The following is a 5,637-nucleotide window of genomic DNA, read 5'->3' on the forward strand; positions in this document are numbered from 1 at the left end:
TATGTCAGCAGAACACTGTCAGACCCGGAGACGAGATATTCCATGCTAGAGAAACTAGTCTTGGCATTGGTCTATGCAGCACGACGCCTCCGCAGATACTTTAAGGGGCATCCCATCAACGTTTTAACCGGATACAAGCTCAGAAACGTCCTCAGCAAGCCAGAATTGTCTGGGAGATTGGCCAAATGGGCCATCGAACTAGGTGAACATGCGATTGAGTACAAACCTAGACCAGCAATCAAAGGGCAGGTGTTGGCGGACTTCGTCATTGAAGTCCCGCAACACAAAGAGAAAGAATGTTGGATCGAGCAACAACCTCAAGCACCTCCGGAACAAGGACAAATTTGGTCTTTGTTCACGGACGGGGCTTCAAGCAGTGAGGGATGTGGCTCAGGCCTCAGGCTAGTCAATCCCGAAGGCCATGAGTTCACATATGCCATAAAGTTAGACTTCAAGAGTACTAACAACGAGGTAGAATATGAAGCTTTTTTGGCAGGCTTACGGATAGCCAAAAAGCTTAGGGTTAAACATTTGGAAGCTCGTGTGGATTCCTGTAACACCTTCAGAAAGGTTATCCAGGTTCACTGAAAAACATTAACAGTGGGTTAGACACATTCTAATTCACAACAGTTAACAAATAAAAAGATTTTGCTTACCTAACGAAGGATCGTCAGCGTCAAGTTGGTCCAAACGCGTTTCCAAAGCAGATGGCTTCGCCTTCTTAGACTTCTTTCTTAGGGGCGCACCATCATTCCCCCCTCATGATCTAACAAAGTGCTGAAGGCGGAACCCTCACCTACACAAGTAATGATAACAGTCAGAAATCTGAAGTATGTTAAAACAAGAGAAAATGTATTCCCAAACTTACTCTTGTCAGTCTGCTCGTAGTAAGGTTCCAAGGAAGGAAATGGCCATAGACGGCTCATCTTCGCACTCACCATTTCCCCCTCATGGATCGGGCGCATGGGAGTTGGAGTGGCAGTCAGGGCTGTAAACCAAGCAAGCCCCTCGTGGGCAACAGCCGGAACCACTGGCATGGTCTCTTCCGCCTTTCGACGGGTCATCGGGAACGAAATAACCTTCTCTCGGATCCAAAAAAACTTAGGCTTCCAGCCATGAAAGTTACGGATCCATTCTGTGCCTATAATGTTCTTCCCGGTGGAAGCAAAACAATACCATCCATCGCGGAAGGTCATTTTGTAGAATACGGCAAACATGCCGACGGACGATTCGAAGTTTCGAACTTGACAACAGAATTCGAATTGTCGAATCCTTAACATCCCAAAAGGATGGACCTGGGATAAATGGACCCCATAAGTCGTCAAAATTGACTGGACGAAGTTCGTCACCGGAATTCGGAAATTTCCGGTCGTAAAATGGTATATGTACACAGCCATCTTCTTAGGCGGTAGACTGGTGGCAACAGAACCTTTTGCCGGAAATTCTGGTTCCCATTCAGGGGCCGGACCGTAGACATTTACAACGTCATCAAAGTCCTTCAGTTTAAGGCCTACAATAACTTCACCAATGGTGGGAGTACCTTTCTTTTCTCCGGCCATCTAATATGAAGGAGAAGGAAATCCCATAAAGTTTTATATCTTGAAGGTTTGAAAGAAGAAAAGTTTGAAAGAAATAATAGTTGTATAAAATCTCAAGCGGTAAATTTATACTCATCACAATTAATGCGATTGATGGTGTACCAGAGGAGAGAGAAACTACGGACCGCCAGATGGTTGACACGTCAGGCGGGAGACTCAAGAAACTGTAGACAGAGTGTCAAAGACGTCATACACGTCTTGTCAGTTGTCACCAGAAATTTCTCTCTCTGTCACGTCATACAAGTTATCCGACTTTCAAAATTCAAAAATATCTTCTCAAAGTATTTTCTTTTAAACAGTTGGATATTCGCAAAAGGCAAAAAGCTCTTTCTCATTAAATATTCAAAAGAAATATTACAAACATGGAAAGAAAAACTACAAGTCATGAAACACCTAAACCTATCCTAAGGGTTTGAGGTCGTTTCGCCTTCCGGAGCCTTCGGCGATGTATCTTCCGAGAAATCATCTTCAGATTCATCGCCTATGTAACTCCTCAGTTGCTGCAAGCCATCTTTGGCGGACGCAAACTCCGGAAGCATATTTTGCAAAGGGAAGACCAAGGCATCGTGCTCTTTCACCCGTATAGCACGTTCTTGCTTGATGTCAAGCCCATGAAGCGGATGATCTTTAAATGTGCGGTTACTTTGAGCATAATTGATCCCCTCATGAAACCCCATTACGCGCCCAAGTGAAGAAGAGGCAGCCATCAGATTGGCAAAGCTATTAGTAAGCTCCTTACTTCCCTTGATATGGCGGACGACCTGTCAGGATAAAAATACAACTTTTCAATATCGAAAATAAGAAGTAAGCAATGAACATTCAAGAGGAAAAAACTTACAGCATCAACCCCTCGGGTGAGGAACCACTGACGGTCTTGCTCCGCGCGTTCAGCTCGTGACTGAAGCGCTTGAGATCCCGCGGCCGTTTCCTCATGAGCTTGTAGGAGAGAGTCATAAGCAGCTTGAACCTCAATGGCACTTTTGTCTTTAAGCTCAGTTTGCTCCCTCGGTAGCTTCAGTTCCGCCTCAAGCTCTTGGATTCGAGTGCCTTGAAGGGTCACTTGATTTTCCAAGGTCGAGTTTGCTTCTTGAGCCCGAGCCAACTCACCTTTCTCCTTTTGAGCCTTTGCCCGAGCAGCCTCAAGAAGGGAGTTTTGCTTTTCACAAGCTTCCTTCCATCAACGAGCAGCGGCAGCATTGCGATCCTGCTCACTCTTGAGGGCGTTCTCCGCGTCTGCCTGCTTCCATTTAGCAGTATGGGCCGCAACACGGTGCTCTTCAGCTTCTTTCTTCGTGGCCTCAGTGGCTCAACGAGCTTCTCCCACCTTCCCTCCGAGGGTACGCCACTAACATAAATCCTTCTGACTACCAGCTAAAGCGTTAGCCAGATGATAAGCTACATTCGTATGAAGGTCGTGGCGGGAGAGGTCACGTTGATATGCCATCTCTGCAGGTGGCGTACAATGCTTAACAAAACTCATGCAGGTCTCGGAGTCAGTAAACCGAGACCCATTGGTAATGTCCCATGGAGGGACAAACATATCATGCTTATCTCCCAAGTTCGCGTCCCCATAATAGCGGGAACCTGATGGTTCGAGGTGAACCGGGAAAGAAGATGATTGTTGTGGAGGAGGACGAGGAAGAGACTCGTTAATCCCGTGACCCTCCACATCCGCAGCAGGGTTGTCTTCCTGGAAACCAGTACCACCCCAGCCTGGAACAGGTAGTCAAAATGATTATCAGTCCCAGACTGATTGTTGGGTTCCTCTGCTGAAGAATCAATCGGAGGAGAGGTCGGTTGATCTTCCACGCTAATATTACTTGGAAGAGAAGAAGGCTGGTCTTCCACTTCCCTTTCTGGAAGAGGAGATGGTTGCATTTCCATTTGAGGAGTTGGAGTAGGCAACCTTTCAGACACATCTTCTGGTAAGATCAATGGATCTGCACAAAAAGCTACACTTAGTTAAACAGCCCAAAATAGTAAAGTATTTCAAAAGTAGTATATACCTTCTATCATATCAATGCGATCAGCAAGATGTACTGTGGCTTATTGGGACGTCGAGTTTTTCGTTTTATCTTCGAAGGTCCCGCCTCAGTGTCCGCAGCTTTTGCATCCGCGTGACTCGCCTGAAGGGCCAAGAAAGCTCTTTTCTTCTCCAATTATGCCAATAAATGGGAGACAGAAGAAGATTCAGGGGCATCGTCATCAGACCCCCTCTCCTCTTGAGAGGTGGAAAAATCAGAGGCATCGCCACCATCATATAATACAGTGGCGAGCGTCCCATCAGAATTAACAGCATTAAGCGGATGAGGGTTTAGAACATACGCACTTGTCTCAAAGGTGGCGTCTGAGACAATAGGCTCAGCTCGCACCTTCTTTGGAAAAAGGAAACTATACTTGGTTTTCTCAAGAATAGGTTGGTCCCCTGCATCCCGAATGCTATGTCGGACACAACCTCTATCCTCAAAAAGGGCATTGGGCATAGAACCTCGACCTGAAAAGATAAGAATTTAATCATAAAAACTTCAAAGAAGAAGAAAAACAGTAGGGGTAACTTACGTTCATGTAAGTCAACGAAGATGGGCTCCATAAACTCTGAGGCCCATAAACGGCTCATGCCTGCCCACACCAGGGCTTCCTCAGGTAGTGCCCGCATCGGTGTTGGTTCCGCCATTAGAGTGCGGAACCAATCGCGTCCTTCATGGGCAGCCGTAACAACGTCCAGAAGACGAGAATTAACCAGACGACGGATCATGGTAACAAGCACCACGTCCTCAGAAATCCAAAATAATTTATTACGCCAATCGGCAGACACCTTCTCAACCTCGTACCTAATACTTCGGTCGGAAAATCCTTGACAGGTGTACCAACCATCACGGATAGCAAGACGGTAGAAAACCGGAAAACGATCAACATGCGGCACCAGGTCACGTGCTATACATACAAATTCGTAATGGCGAATTCGCATTACAGTACGTGGGTGTAACTGGGATAAATGAATCCCGTAGGCAGTTAATACCTTCACAAAGAATTTCGTTAAAGGAAGACGGAAGTTCCCACATACGAAGTAATCAGCATAAACAGCCATTTTACCAGGAGGAGATAAACTGGCTATAGAGCCCGGAGAAGGAAACTCCAGCTCCCACTCCGGTGGAATGCCATACGTCTCTAGCAGTCTCTCATATTCTGAATAGTCCCATGAAATTTCTATCTCGTCAACTTCAGTTTGAACGTTCGGCATCGCATAAGAATTTAGTAAAAGGATATATGAGAAAGTTCAATGCTTTATCAGAAAGAAAGCAAAGAAGTTAATTAGAAAATAAAGGCGATAAAACTTCGATTAGAAGATTTCTCTTCCTTTTATACCCATCGCAATTAATGCGATGGGATATGAACAGTGGAGAGAGAAACTCATCGCCTAATCACCAATCGCCACGTCACGCGGGAAATTCAAAAAAGAGAAAAGTAGCGCAATCGGGTACAGTGACAGCCAGCATAAACGTCCCATCATCTGTTCACGTGCCTGCGAGTGGTCAGCTTGTCCTTTTTCATGATTATCTATACCAACAGAAGATATTTTCTACCTAACTTCAAAATCCAAAAACCCCTGAAATACATTAAATCCAGAATTTCACCCGCATAAAGACTTTACACGGAAGAAACACTGGACTGGGGGACTTATAGAGGTAGGGTACCAAAAAGACCCAAATACCCTTAAGTACCACCCGCGGGTCATTAAGGAACCTCTCATGTATCACCCGCGGGACATTCAGATCACCCGCATATCCTGGGAAAGGAAGAACATCCTCGAAACACGTGCGGAAGCATCCTGGCACCCTCAGAGGTCATCCGTAGGACGGGACATATGTCCGCCAAAATGATCAGAAGGCAATGCCAACGGGACAGCTGTTAACAACTAACTACACTCTTGAAGAACGTCCACGAGTATTGCTTGAGGAGTACGTGACTTGCCCACCGATGGAAGAGGACACCTGGCCAGTTTGTTATAACCGTGCACATGGCCAGGGTGCAATTCATC

This window comes from Bidens hawaiensis, unplaced genomic scaffold, assembly GCF_021521415.1.
Source record: "Bidens hawaiensis isolate Kalapana, Puna unplaced genomic scaffold, B.hawaiensis_p1.1 tig00037657_1, whole genome shotgun sequence".
Taxonomy (NCBI): domain Eukaryota; kingdom Viridiplantae; phylum Streptophyta; class Magnoliopsida; order Asterales; family Asteraceae; genus Bidens; species Bidens hawaiensis.